The sequence below is a fragment of the Corvus kubaryi genome, unplaced genomic scaffold, assembly GCF_017639235.1.
Source record: "Corvus kubaryi isolate FWS band 111438036 unplaced genomic scaffold, C.kubaryi_AGA036_p1.0 37391, whole genome shotgun sequence".
Lineage (NCBI taxonomy): Eukaryota > Metazoa > Chordata > Aves > Passeriformes > Corvidae > Corvus > Corvus kubaryi.
Window position 1 is genome coordinate 8,949,409 of NW_024581130.1, and position 15,909 is coordinate 8,965,317.

The following is a 15,909-nucleotide window of genomic DNA, read 5'->3' on the forward strand; positions in this document are numbered from 1 at the left end:
AAACACAGCTGTCGTTAAAGCAAGGCTTACTCTTTCCTAGCCTATCACGGAGTGATTGATCACTGCCACCAACTGGTCACAGACTCCTGCTAACTCAGCCCATGGAAAAGCAATCTGCTCTTCTAAACCTGGGTAAAATCCAGCCTTTTGTGTAAAGGGTGTTTTTCTGGGACAGAAGGTCATGTGAAGTTAACAAACCCATTTGCCTGGAACAGGCAAACCCCATCACCTTCTAATTCCTGACTTTATACAACCACCAAGGGCAATAGAGGCATTACCTGAGCTGCACAGGTGAGCTGGAGTTTGTGTCTTGCTGGAGGTTTATACTCTCACAGTCCTGCAGAGGTTTCCTAAGTAGTTCATTGGCAGCTTCACAAAATGCTCACAGTGAAGTCGTTCTGCTGCATTTGCTGTTTCCCACAGATGGGAACCAAGCTGACACCAGGGTCTGCCCCAAACTGCCCCTGCATCTCCTGGGGTGGGTTCAATCCCCAGTGCTTGGGGTGCCCTGCCCTGTAGGGGAGATGAAATCAGGCTGGGTCAAAAAGTCAAGAGAGGGACTGGTATCCTGTCTCCAGGCTGCTCTTGCAGGCACTCAGCATTTTAGACAAAGATAAATGAACAGCATTTCCAAGCACGCTCCATATAAAAAAAGTCTTTCTCTTTAAAAACACAATGTACAAACAACTTCACATAAGATGAGCACACTGCAAGTCTTTTTAAAGCCTTGCACTACTGTTTTCTGAACTTTATTTACACACAAAAGGCTTTCAACAAAGAGCCTGACAAGAATTGGAAATATAGGCTGAGTTTGGTTTTTTTTCAAACAAATGAACAGAATCTAATCACAATAAGTTGGGGTAAGATGGATTGATAAATTCTTTACATATCAGTGAAGAGCCTAACCCATGATGTGAATGATGACAGTCACCTTTCCATATTCTGCTCCCACAGAAAATAAAATGGTTTTTAGAGCTACTGGGAAGCAGGTAACTTCAAAGGTTATTTTCTCAACTTTTTGCACTGTGTCACAACCTTTTTTTCTGAATTGTCTTTGGGCTTACACCAGAAGGTGAAGATCCCAGGAGTCCCAGGTTCCCCAGTGCTAACAGTATCAGCACTGGATGCATTTAGTTGTCCCTTGCTCTATTTTGGGTGTCAGTGACATCCTTAGCTGAAGCTGGCGAAGCAGAGCTGTGATCTGTGGTCTCAAGGGGTGAAAATGTAATTTAGCTCATCTACAAGACAGTAAAACTTTGCCAATATTTGAAATGTCCAGCTACTACCAGACGCCTGGAGAGATCATTGCTAATGAAGGATGAAATTGATTTTATCAGTTTTACCCTACGCTCTGTTGTAGGTCTTGATACATAAACAATCTTCCGTCTCTCCACCCCACCCAAAACACAAACAAAAAGCAACCAGTGAAACTTAAAAAGCTGACATTCATTTCTCAGAAATTTGCATGGTGAATATTAAACAGAGCCCCAAAGTACTTTGTGCTTCTGCCCAGAACCAAATGGGTTTTCTTCCTTATGTGCACTGATTTTTCTGCTGCTAATGCTGGGTTTAACTCCTAAATTGCAGAAACTGTTTCTCTAGGTAAGTGGTAGAACAACACTCAAAGGAATGATCTCCAAGGGCACAGAAGGAATTCCGGCATCCCCTTGCTGTTGAAAATTGACCAACCCACCGCCCTTCATGCCTCTGGAAATCTGTCTTGTTACACAGAAGATCTCAAAGCCAGAACTGAGGTTATGTGCTGTTCTTCACCAGAACTAAGATCTGACTGGGTGCAATTACAGAGGTTTATGTTTGCAGTCAGAGGAGAAAGGCAGTAAGTCCAAAGATTCTCTGACTTCAAACAAAAATAAAATGTGTTTGTGGCAGTCCTACATGGGACACCAGCTTTAAGCTGTGCCTGCTGCATGATGTATACAGAGAGTGAGAAAGCAACTTTCCAGACAAGCCAGAAATCTGATGACTTCCCGTGTCTGCTGTACATTTTACTATGTATAAATATAGTATAAAACCTTTTAAAGTGTTGCACATAAGCCATGCTGGGTTTATGCAGCGATACCAAGTTTAAACTCCCATTAGGAACTTTGTATGCAGACTTTCCTAAGGATGAAGGAAGTTGCAATGACACCAATGCTTTTTGCAAACTGCAGCTGGGTTTATTTGCCACTGCAAGCCCATTTGTCCTGCTTTGTTACCGGGGGAGAGGGCCCAGGTGGCTCTGGAGCTCTTCTGTCCCTGTTCTTTGTCTCCCCAGACACTTCAATGTTCATGTGATGATCTGCAAATGTACTTAGAGAAATTCTGCTTCTCCACAAGGGCTTGTCTGCTCCAAGACTTTGTGCTGCTGGGCACAAGGTTCACTTTGTCACTGCAGTGCAATGCCAGTTTTGTTACCTCACCTCATAGGAAAAAGCCAATCCTGCCTCCTGACCCTCTTCCTTTATAAGGAAAGGTTTGTCCAAACACTGTCCTGAGGCAGATTCTCTCTCTTAATCCCCTCCTTTTGTGGATGAGATGACCCATTCATCATCTACACCAGAGAAAGCAGATTCCTGGATGTGCTGCTGCTCACTGAGTGCTCACTCAGAAATTCACCTGAGTGCAAACAGAGCATTTTGAGATCCCAGGGAAGCAGATCCCAGTCTGTGGCAGACGTGCTTAGCTCAGCAATAAAATAACTTTTGCAGTGTAAAAGGCATGCTTGGTTCTGCCAGGCTCAGGCACATCTGCAAAGCCCACCACTGGTATTTAGTTATCAATTCCCTTGCTGTTTTAGAAACCAGGAAAGAAACTGGCTTGGTAATATAGGACTCTACCTCTTCCTCAGCTTTTGTAAAACCTCATCTATTTCACTCAGTTTTTCTCAACTCCAAGATCTCCAAGTCTCCTCATTCTTCTGGATGAGGAAGTACCTACCTGAGCCTCCTTCTCTGATTTGCATCATACTTATTTTTCTGCTTCTGTTGTTGGGATTCAAAGTATCTGGTGACATCCAACAACATTTTGGTATCAATACTTAGGTTTAATAGCTCTTCAAGGTGTACTTCTGGGAGAACAGAGTCCCCAGCTGTTCCCCTGACCCAGTCTGTGATCTATCCACAGGGAATATCCGCTTCTAGGGTTGCTCTGTGTTGTATCCTTCTGGGATGTAGTTTTGAAGGGAAAGGTGTTAGCTATCATGGAGAACCTGAATTTTTAGCACTGTCAGGGTAGAGACAGGGCAGCAAAGCTCCTCTCTAGCCCTCTAAGCCCAACCAGCTGCTGTTGATTTCAGGTCTGCTCTGTACCTGGACTCACCTCAGTAGCTGGACTTCCATCTATCCCAGTGCAGGAAGTTGATGGTGCTGGGGCTTCCTGGGGACCAGGGTCTGCTTTCATGTTCTCCATGACTGTTTTTGAGAATTCTGTTTCTTTGTGGAGGAGTTGGGCTCTTGTTCCAGAAAATACAGGTCTTGACCCTTCCAATGCTCCACTGCCCTGGCAAAGAGACCCAACATTGACATTAGACAGATCCTGCTTAACTCTGCAGGGGAGAAGTGTTTTCCTGCTGCTGCTCCTTTGGAGCCTGACTCTTTACATGCTGTTAAGTGCTGGTCTTCAACAAATACCTGGAGAAAGTCAGTGGTTTGGATCTATTACTGGAAAAAAATCTGTAGATGGTTAGCTGGTCATGCAAATTGTATTGTTGCTACACTTATTAAATATCTAATTACCTCCTTTGGAACATAAGCACCAGACCTGACCTCTGTTTCTCCTACCTGCTGAGGGCAGAGGAAGAGAGTTAAACAAAATATCTGATCCTTCCAGGAAATACACATCTGGAGTCGATGGTCTTGCAGAGATGCTGAGCAGCTGCTTGTTTATTAATTCTCTGGAAATCTTTGTCTTGTTTCCAATAAAACACTTTCTGTCACAGTTTCACTACATTTCCCTTAGACTGGGGCACTGTTTTTCATTTGTATTCTCTGTTTCCTGGCCAAACATTGCATTACAACCAGAGAGAGCTTGCAGGAATGTAGCAGCATATTGGGGTGGAAAACAAACAATCCAGGGATATTGCAAGTGTTTCCAAAACAAGCAATGGACCCTCAGCAGGGTCAGAACCAAAGTTCATCCGAAAAGGAACACAAACACACGGTGTTTGGGACAGCACAAGTAAGGAATCCCATACAAAGCACTCTGAATTGTGGGGCAGGGGAGCTCCTGCTCACAGGACAGAAGGGGATGGCCCCTATTAAAATGTATTTGCCGTGTGTCACTGCTGACATCAGCCACGGTGAGGTGACCACTCAGACACTCTGCTGCCTTGGGCAAATGTGTTTAATCAAGATACCAAAACCAGTGAGAAAGGGATGTTTCTCACATGGCTAACTACTGAAGTGGAGCCTGTATTTGTGGAGAATCCCATATTTTAGGGACAAAACACATCATTCCCCCATGGAGAATTTTTACCTTAGCTGGCAAAAATCCTTTAATGTCAAACTGCATTATTTTGGATGAGCTGTTGCCAGTTTCTCACTCAGTGCTTTGATATAATGAGATACACCAGATCTTGTTATGTTTATGTGAGCTGTTAAACCCAGCACAGTTAGCAGGAAACACACAAACTAGGCTCATGTGAAATACTTTCTAATAATGTTATCAGTCCAGTAACATCAACTTGGAGTTTGGTGATCTTTCCACATGCTTCCCAGTGATGATTTACATGGGTTTTTTCCCCCTGGGAATCATCTATCCATCCGTTTGCTGTTCCATAAATCAGTTTTTCAGGAATAAAGTCATCTTTTAAAGGTTATGCAAGATCTGCTGTAGGGTAAATACCTGTGCATGTATCGCTATCTGGGAAAAACCCCGCTGAGGTTCCTTTTGTTTGTTCGGGTTTTGGGGGTTTTATTTCAGGTGAAATACGAAAATGTGAAGGAATTACAGAGATGTGGGAATTTCATGTGTCACTCAGCTTCGGAGGAAACGCTGAGCTGTGTTTAGGGATGATCCTGGCAGGGGCTGAGCCGGGCACGGCATTTCCTGGGCGGGCAGTGCAGGAATGCCCGAGGTGCTGGGACGGCCCGCGGGCACTGGCACTGCCAGTTTCCTATTAAATCCCAGCACACGGAGCTCGTTCCTCACCCCGGGCATCCCCGGCCAGCTCCAGGAGGGACGGGACCAGCCCGTCAGCGGGGCGGGCAGCGGGAGAGACGGCACCGAGAGCTGGTCAAACCCAGCTCCAACACCCTCCAAGGCTCGTTTCCTGTTCTAAAAGTATTTGTGTCCCCGCTTCCCGCGGGCTGGCAATGCCGCGGCTCGCCGAGATGCTACCGGAGATGCACCCGGGGCGCGGGGACGGGAGGGGGACGCGCGGTGGCGCTGCGGCACCGGGAGAGCACCGCACCCTCCTCCCCATCCTTCTCTTCATCTGCATCCTCAGCCTCATCCTCGCCCTCATCCTCTTCCTCATCTTCATCCACATCCTCATCCTCGCCCTCTCATCCCCATCTTCATTCTCCTCCTCTTCCTCTTCCTCACCCTCACCCTCATCTTCCTCTCCCACAGCCCCCAGGGCAGCTACAACCCCCACAGTATTAGAGGCAAGAAAAAGACCAGGGCAAAAATGGTCATTTCTGCTTTTTCAGTAAATCTTTTTTTTGGCAGAAACACTGCCAGGAGAAAGTGAGCGCAAAGTGAGCCTCGAGAGTAGCTGTGGTACAAATTAACCAAGTCCTGCCATTTGCAGACTTGTGAGGTTCTGTAAACACAGACATAACTTTTTTGATTTCCTAATTTATGGGCAAAGAGGATTTCACCCCACCACCACAAAAGGTAGACATTTTGTTTAGATGAACATCTGAAATGGCATTTGAAGATCTCATGAAGTAAATGTAGCACATCTGAAGTAAATCTCAGTAAATTCATCCTCCCTTCCACAAGTCAAATATCCGTGAATTAAAGGGAATTAAGGTGGTTCTGTCTCAGATTTAAAAAGTTATGTAATTTGTAATTATGCAAGTTTCATAAAATTGGACAACACCTCACACTATGAATTGCAAACAGATAAAAGCAAAAAGTTCATTCGTGCAGACAGCTGTGATCATCATAAATAAAAAAAATATATTTGAAGTATATTAGGCAGAAACTACTTACTTTTCTCTTTTACCCAACCCAAAATATTTCACAAAAAAAAGTACCAGTAATACACTCTGAAGGCATTCTCAAGTAAGCAGCTGATCCTTCCCAGTTATGTTTTCAAGTGTCTCTAAAAGGCCTGCTCATTCCCGAAGGTTTTGCAGGAAATGTCAGCACCACAGCACCCAAAAAGTTTTGTGTCTGGCAGTGAAGAGGACCAAAAACAGTAGCTTAAAGTGTAACAACCACCTGGAGATGCTCATTTACTGTCTCCATCTGCCATTCATGATGAGAAGAAAACCAAAACAAAACCTCAAATAAACAGAACCACAAACAAACAAACGAGGCGTGTTTAGGGAGCAGAAGTCAGTGTTTAAGAGTCTGTTATGTACAGCTGGATCCCAATTCCCCTTTTCTGGTAAAGCTCATCTTTATGTTCAGATAAGTTGGTCAAAGTTCTCCAGCTAGAAACGACCACCCTGTTTCTCAAAAGTAAAGCTGGAAAGTAAAATTAAACCTTGACCTAAAATGAAAGTAGCAAGCCCACATATTATCACCACCACCATTCTCTGTATTTAACATGCACTGGGATGAGATGAGCAGGTCTGCTTTATATCAACAGGCATTTGGGGTTCATCTCCACTCACTGAATGTCCCAGCCCTGTACCACACAGGCAGGAAGGGTTTTACTGCACAAGAGTGGGAGCTTTGTGCTGTTATTGAACACAGCCCTACCTGCTCACAACTCATGGGGATGTTTATGTATAGGCTGTTTATGGCACTGACTGTAAAAACAGAGGGCAAAAAAGGGCCAGATGAAGTAATTTTCTGTGCAGAAGCTTGGCAGGTACAAGATGGACAAAATGGATTTTTATCCTCAGATGTACTTCAGTCCTCCATGCAGATGGCAGGGTTTGTACCAAGGAATGGGAGTGCTGAAGAAAAGAGATGAAGTGCAGAGCTCTAGGCTTTTTCCTTGCTTTCCAGAGCTCCAGAGGGGCCAGAGGAAATGGGATATGAACTGTCTGTTCTGACTTCTGCTGGTGATCAGGCAGGGACCAGGTGGCTCTTGTATGTCTTAACCAAAAATATCACTTAATCCTTATTTTCCCCCTGAGCACTGGGGACAGGGAGCAGAGCTGAGGCCAGGCCTTTAAACCAGCCACACTGATACACATGGAAGTGGGAACACCAGCTTTTCTCCCAGCAGTATGAACCACAAAATGTCCCTCAGTCCCTGTTTGATTTTTAGGTGGAATTGCATCTTCCTCTCTGCTCCAGTTGGGCAGTGCATGAACCTGAATCAGACTGAAAGAACTGCTAAGACTTCAAGCCAGAACAGGAGGTGGTCTCCTGTCAAAAATCAAGCAAAGACAGGAACCCAATATTACCTTTCAACAGGATTTGGAGCAATTATTCATGCAAAAGAACTGTGGCTGGAAATTTTAGCTGTTTTGCTCTGCAATAAGCATGGGCTTGGGTCGGGGTTTTTTGTTTTGACTGTAAGAAAAGGAATATTATACCAGTTTGGAAATATGAAATTCATACACATTTGTTGTTGCCTGGTTGTCCTGAAGCCTTTTGGAGAAGCAGAGTCAGACAGAGAGTATGATAAACCTCTAAACCAAAGGTGACTGGAGGGGTAAGGTGCAGCAAGTGGTGACTGATCTTTGAGTTTCTGCAGAGTTTTTGCACAAGTTGCACTTGTGCAACGTGGCCCTTACCCCTTCTGCTGTGTTGATTTATTCTACTCCACTTTACTATCAAACTGCCCCAGTATCAGCAGTTCCTCAGGACAGCCCCCAGCAATTGGCTCCAAGAGGGAATCCCTCCTTAATGAGCCTTCACCCACCTGATACTTCCTGGCTTTTCTCTTATGGACTTGTCCTTCTAGAATGGTCTTTCTACATTTCAGTAATATATTGTCCCCATCAGCTTGCTGGCAAACTTCCTGCTTTTGATGTATCCCAAAAAAAAAAAGGTTTTATTGTTAGAATTTGAACCCTTCCTCCTCAGAATTATTTTTGGCCAGCTTCGTTATGGCTTCACATTTAGCTTGCCAGATGGTTTATTATCTTTTCTGCAATCTCCATTTGGACTCCACTTATTGAAGGGTGTCTTTTATACTTCTAATAACCTCTTTAATTTACTTTTAGCCATGCTGGCTTCCCTTCTTGTCCCTGGTTCTCTTAGACTTCAGGAGTGCAGGACTAGACTCCAAACACTCTCTCTGAAAAAAAAAGGTATGCAACTCCTTGAAAGAGGCTAGAATTATTAGTTATTTTTTACAGTGATTTTTCAGTGAAACTGAAAAGTGTGCCCACATTGTAGCAGAAAATAAGGTTCAAAGTAACTTGCTGCCTCTTAAACTCCCCCTTAGAGTCATCACAGTTTTCCATGATGAAAATGGAAGCATCTACAAAGCTGAGGGAGAACACCTTTCATGTGGGGAACCCCGTGAGCCAGCAAGATTTAAGGATGAGATGAAGTCCTTCAGTATGCACAGGTCTAAAAGGTCTAATCAGATCTTATGGAGCGATGCAAGTTGAAAGGATTTAACATGCTTGGGAAAAAATACTGTGCTGCTGATAGTGCAGGAAGCTCTGAAGTGAGTAATTCTCAAAGCACGTGCAGGGAGCTGGCAAAGAGTGTGCCCTTAAAACAGTGGTCAAGAGGGAATGTGTGATTCAGTGAGTCAGTCAAGCAGGGAGCTTTCATCTTTGGAGTCTGGTTTATGACTTACTTAAGGCGTTAATTATAAATGTCTTGGGTATCCATCCCTCACTTAATTAATCTCCACACTTATGTGAAGTGTGAATCCAGATCACAACCAAAAGCTCTCCCAGCACAGGGAGCTCACCCGAGTGGAGGAGAGGGAGAGCTGCTGCAGGATTTGGACAGGGTGGGAAGACAACCTGAGCCTGAAGGTGTGCAAATACCTGTGCACCAGAGAGAGTAGAGGATTTGGCTTTTTCCTCCAGCAGTGTCTTCCAGCTCTCGAGCTCCTGATTGAAACGGGCACCCTCAGAATGACAGCACAGCAAAACATCCCACCAAAGGAGGTTTTGCAGGTTTTAGTGCCCCCCTATTGAAATTCCATTGATGAAAGGAAAAGGAAGCTGAAAACAGCAAGAAAGGTCACATGAAAGTGAGAGAGAACAGAGACAGAGGAAGAACTGGATACCAAGAAGAGAAATACATAAAATAGAATTAAAAAAATACAAAACTAGACATTGACATGTCAGAGGCAATTAGATTTAAATGCTTCAGGACATGGACATTTCTCATAAAGTACATTAAGTGGGGAAACACTGGCAAACACCGTTGGTTTCACTGCGCTACACAGAGCACTCACTAATTAAAAATAAATACATCAAAACTTAGATTTCTCTGCACATTCTGGTCTTGTTACCTGTGTAACTTGATTTTTAAAGATTTTTGATGTCCTCTAAAGCCTTTTAAGTTATCATTCTTTTCAACCAGCTTCAGCATGAACAGTCTTCCTCTGTGATTAGTCTTACACGTGAATTAAAGATATAACCGTAATGAACTCATCAGGTTATGGGAGCTTCTACATCTATCATTTATGCAATCCATTTATTACTGAAGAGGCAGAGGTGCACACACATTATTGCAAAGCATTACTAACCACTGTAACAACCTCTAAGCCTTTTTAAGAACTTTATGGTTCCGTTTTCTCTGCCCACAGTCAAGCTTTAATTAAGATTGTAGTTAACTGAGGCCTCACGGGCTATGTCTGGGTCATTTTCAATTTGGAAGCTCATCTGTGTCTATATTCTAGATTGCTACAGCACAACGATTTTCAGAAGTTAAATTTTTCTAACCAGGGATTGTTATATGGAATATCTGTCCTCTTTTTTCACAGCTAAAGGATGGAAAAACAATATTTCTCAGATAAGGCAACCTTTGTCTGCAGACCCGCTGAATTTGGATCTGAAACTCCAGGTGAAGATCATGCTTGATGAATAGTCACTGGTTTAACTTCCTCAGTCCAACTTCACTCCTGCTCAACATTTGCATCAGATAAAATGTATTTTAAAAACTAATTGAAGCAAAAAATATTTCTTCTGAATGAACACACGAATAGTTTTATCATGAAGAGTTTTTTTCTGACTGTGAATGCATAAGTTTTACTACTTAGGGTAAAGCTATGGTTTCAGTATTATTGTTTTAATAGAGACTAAAACAACATTTCCACTTTCTGAGCAGAACCAAATGTGTTTCAGAGGCATCTGTTTATAGCTGTCAGAGGTCTGGCTTCTCAGCAGGTGTGAAGTCACCAATAACTAACATACCTGCAAATTCCAGTCACATTTTTATATGGAAACAGTCTGGCTGATGATGCAGGAGTGAAACATAGACAAAAGGCAGGGGTTTTTCCACCAAAGACCTGGCTGGACTTCAACAGATAACCTAGAACAAATCTCTTTTGCAGAAATACAATTACTGTGAAAGCACAGTAAAATATATATTTGCCGTATCACCCTCAGGGTTGTTGAAGAAACTTGGAAATGTTCTGCTTAATAGCTTAGCACTGGAATTCAAATTGAGAGGACCTCTTTTTATTTCATTAAGACTTCTGATTTGGCTTTGATTTCCTAACTTTTTGTGACTCAATTTTGAGTAGTGAGCATTTGAGAATGTTGTTATTTTTAGCTACATTTTTTTTTTCCAGTTAAGGTTAAGCAAAACCTAGCTTTCTACATCTAATTTCTTCTCCTTGCTGCAAGCTCTGTGTGTACAGACCCAGATAAAGGATCGTGGCTTCATCTCTCATGACCTAGAGTGCTGCAGAGGACCAATTTCACATGACATTACCTTTAGGCCTCTTTGGACACAAAAGCAGAAAGTTGCAGCTGCACTGTAAAACTGCAAAGCTAAAGTGAATCTCAGTTTTTGTTTTACTTGGAACCCCGTGGACAATCTTTGCTTCAGAAGTCGACCAGAGGAAGGATCACATAGTGACAGGACAATGGGGAATGGCTTCAAACTGAAAGAAGATGGATTTAGGTTGGATTTTAGGAAGGAATTGTTCCCTGTGAGCGTGGGGAGGCCCTGGCACCGGTTCCCCAGAGAAGCTGGGTCTGCCCCATCCCTGGCAGTGTCCAAGGCCCGGTTGGATATCCCATCTTGGGAGAGTGGAAGGTGTCCCTGCCCATGGCAGGGGGTGACACTGGGTGATCTTTAAGGTCCCTTCCAACCAAAACCATTCTATGATTCTGTGATCATGAATTCATTGCTCTTGAGCCCCTTGTCATTCAATACAGGGAAGTAAAACACTTTCATCACTTCACCTGGATAGCTAATGTGGCTTCCCAGTCTATATTGGGACAATAAAAAGGAGAAACTCTTAATAAAAAATTCATACAAATGAATAGGTGCTCAAAAAACAAAACAAAACAAAACAACAAAACATTACTCACCAAAATGCAATGTTTCAAATAGTTCATACAGTCCAACCCAAACACAGACCAAAATTCCACAGTCCCCATGAAAGTTTGCTTTTTTAAAAATCTTTTTTGAGTCTACACCTCTGCCTGTTCTGTGGGCACCATGAGGCAGGCAGAGGGGGTACAGCTGCAGGGTGTTAAGGGTGACAGCTTAAATAAGAGCCATCACTATGTAAATAGTTTGACAGTCATTTCAATTGTGTTTCTTTGTGGTGGGGACAGACATCTGATGGCCTTATTTCCACATGAGGGAAACACATATTTTAATAATCTCATCATTTTTCACCAGCAGGCTATGAATATTCAATAGACTTTCTAAAATATTTTTTATCCCGGCTTTTTTTCCTTCCACGTGAAATTAAAATAAAAATGTGGGAAAAGTCATAGTTGCTTGCTCTACGTTCCCATTTTCTATCTCTTTTTCTGTGGACTTGAATAATACTAAAACTATTCACTAATCACAAGAAATCCTGGGTGGCAACTACCAGATCTCACAGCTTTTGTTTTGCTCTAAATGCTCATCCTTAAGGACTTAAAAAAACACCAGAAAGTGGTAGGCACCACTGCTTTATCTGTCATGTTATCCTCTCCTCTGTGACTGTTTGACACAGAATAAAAGATGGTATAAACTCTACTAGCCTGACACCAGAAGAAGAAGATTGAGTACAAAGTCAAACAGAAAAAAATTACTTTCATTCCTTTATGAGCCTTGTAATCCTCCAGGACTGGAGGAGCACAGGAACTGAGGTCCATGGTGATGCTCAGCTGCTGCTCCTTAAGATTTATACCTGGGCAATGATGACAGATTTCTTGTACCTCTGCTATGCCAACTGAATATGTAAATAGATTAAGGGACATCAATCTAGAATCCACTAGGAAATACAAATATTTAGGAATTATTCTTACAGCAGTCAGTGGAAGTATTACGACAGTTTTAATGGAAGTTGTACAAGGTTCAAGGACAGGGAAATAAAATGCTTTGTTCCTGCATTTAACAGGAACAAATATTTGTATAGGTGCTACACAATTGTGCTATGGGGAAATATGGTTGAATTACAAACTGAACTTCATTCCTGAGAAATTGTAATTACTGCCCAGGAGAGTGTACATCAAGAAGCTGCTTCCTCTCTGGTGTGGGAACCAGGAGTGTGCTGTGCACCTGATCAGAAAAAGAGAAATAAATCCCTCAAATAAAAGAAAAAAAAAATTCTCACAAACCAGAGTTTGGGATTTCAGAGTTCTGCACACATGTCAGAGAGAGAACTGGGATAAGAGGGACCAGCGCCTGGTAATTACGGTTACATGAGCTGACAGAAAGGAAATTTGAGTTTAGAAACTCTCTCCCAGACACAGAGGCCAGAAGAACATCTCTTCTTTAGCAGAAGCAATCCCTTTCACTTCCACAGCATGGCTCCAGGTAACACAGGACACATGCAAAGGGCAGGATCATGTCTTGCTGTTTCCTCAGTGATATATCAAGAGTTCCACAGATGTGCCACCATCACCTCAAAACATTTTAAAAACCCTCAGCTATATGTTCAGCCTCAAAATCCCTGAGATATGCTAAAAAGTAGACCTAAAACCAATAAATACTTAGTTTTTTAATTTGCCCATCCCCAGTCACAGTATGCCAAATTCACACATTTCAAAATCCATGGGGTGGCAAAAATTTTAACAAAAACTCAGGTGAAAAGCAGATTTCAGTCCATATTGTTAAATTCTTGAAGCCACTCAGTAGTGGCAAGGTGACAGAGTCCAGCTGGATGAGAGCAAGTGCTGAGTGGCCAGCCAGAAGTTCTTAAAAGCCAGACCAGCCTGCATTCTTCCCATCTTCTACATCAGGTAAAGCCAGCTCAGAGAGAGCAGGAGGTTTTGGTTACTGAAGTAGAAACCAAAGTTCTCTCTATCAAAAAGTGCTTCCATGTAGGTGCATTCTGAGCAGCAGCATTTATAGGATCACAGCCTCTGTGAAAGTTGCTGCTTTTCTCTGTGGTTGTATTGCAGGAATAGCAGCAGAAGGGCTGTAACGCAGCTGGAGGCCCTTGGAAACCATTCTGATTTACTGGAGTAGCTGCACACATCGCTGTGGAGCTGCCCCTCACGGTCCTTTGAGGGCAATCCCGTGCTTGGAAAATTCATCTTTCCTTTTCACACCACCTGGGTCAGGACCCCTGAAGGACTGCGGGCTTTTAAAACTCATTCTTTGGAGGGTGGGGATGTGCAAAGCCAGCTCCAGGGCTCAGTGGGAGTGCTGATGCTGGGCTTTCCACCCAGCAGGATTCCTCTCTCCAGGCCAGCTCCAGCCTCATTAAGAACAAGTGCTGATTGTACCCATACACAATCACTGAGGAGGAGGATGAGGGCAAGCAAAGACTTCTTAAACCTTTGCCCTTCTTGCATTTCTGTAGAGAAAATTTGCATATTGCCTGCCCAGATCAAATTCTTAAGAGGTATTTGAACTTTTAACTAAGCAAAGTTTCCCTGAGAGTTGTAATCAAGGGGCTCCATCAAGATGGAGGTGCCTCACTGACGGGAAGCAGACTCCCTGAAACCTTGGAGCATGTTTGTCCACGAGGAGAAGGAAAACCTGAGTTTCCAAGAACACAGGTTCTTTAGAGAGCAGCCAAGTCACCTGTAATGGGCCTGTCCTCTAAATGTGACTACAGTCCATGCAATATTGGCAAAGTGGTTATTCTACTTTGGCCATACTGTTTAAATAAGCACAACCTGGGTCCTTAATTTCCTTTACCCATTTTTGGTTCAGGAGAGTTTCAGATGGACTGAGCATCTCAGGAACACACATTTTCCACCTCCAAAGCTCCAAAGTCATGGAGCACATCAAATTTCTTGCTCTGCAAGAATTAGAAGAGGCCAAGTCCTCGGCCCACTCTGTGAACAAGTGAAGCTCATTTGATTTTGAGAGTGATACACTGGCTTCTAACAGCTGTCAAACTGTCCAGAACAGCTTTAAAATACACTGTAGAGCAACAGGATGAAAGCCACAATATATCCTCATAGAGCTGCAGAAGCTGTGATCTCATGTTCAATTTGTAATCTGAATTTCTTTAGAAGAAATGGATGTGAGTTCATTTCCTGGTCGTGCTAGTAAAGGACCTCTGTGATTATAAGGCACAGGAGAACCAAGGCTCTGTAAATGTGAAGTAATAAACTTTCCTTACCTAAATAACACAGGGGGCCATGTGTTCCCATTTGAACTACCAGCTCTGACAGTACCAGTTAAAGCAGAATATAAGTTAATTCGCTCCGGGGCTGCTACTGGATAAACAACAAAAAATAATGGCAAATGATACCTCACAAAAGGCATGCACTGAGTTGGACAGTGTGGACTCTCCTCAAATATGGGGAACTGCCTGCTCCTAAGAAGTCTTTAGTTCTGATGAATCATTTGCAGTCTGGTCAAATGGAAGAAAGCAAGCTGCCTGGTGCTAATGACTATTTTCCCTTTCTTAACAGCTGACCCAACAACTGGGCACCCTTCTGGGCTGAGGAAAAAATTAATATCCCTCAACTGACTTGAAGGCATTTAAAGACTGCAACAGGCTGCTTATGGGGATGCAGTTAAAAGTAGGTTAAGTAGCAGGCAATTAGCTGCAGATAAACCATGAATCAGTCTGGTTGGATGATAAACTGTAGCTTCAGCTTTTGCCTCTGCAGTGTGTTTCACAAACACAAAAGTCAGGCTCACACTGAAATGTGAGCAAAACATGACTCTTCTGTTGGGGGAACACGTTCCTTCCTTCCTGCTCTCTAGGAACCAGGGGGAAGGTTTGGTGTGGACACTTTATCAAGGCCTTCAAAAAATCCAAAGAAAAGATTCACATTGACATGTGAGTGTTCCATTGGGAAAGGAAAGACATCACCCGTGTGATGAGCAGATCACACTTTCTATTTGATATTATGCATTTAAGCAGTTAACTGTCTGTCCATAAAATCTGATTGATGACTACTGAAAAGATGATCTCTTGTAGCTACAATTTTTATTGAAACTAAAGCTTTTATTTCATGTTTCTTTGTCAAGACCGAGGCTTCTTTAGTACTAAAATATACTAAATGCTTACTTTGCTACCTGAATTCACAGAGTAAAGTTTCTACTGATGTTTGAAAAGGACTAAAGGCAACACAGAAGTTCAAGAGATGCCAAATGAGGAAAGCATTAATCTGGGAAATGAGAGAGAAAACAAAAGAAGGTTCGACTGACTTTCACCCCTTGGTTTGAAAGACTGTGTCAGAGGTCTGGCCTGCACCTTGATTAGTAAAAAAATATCTGATCAAACAC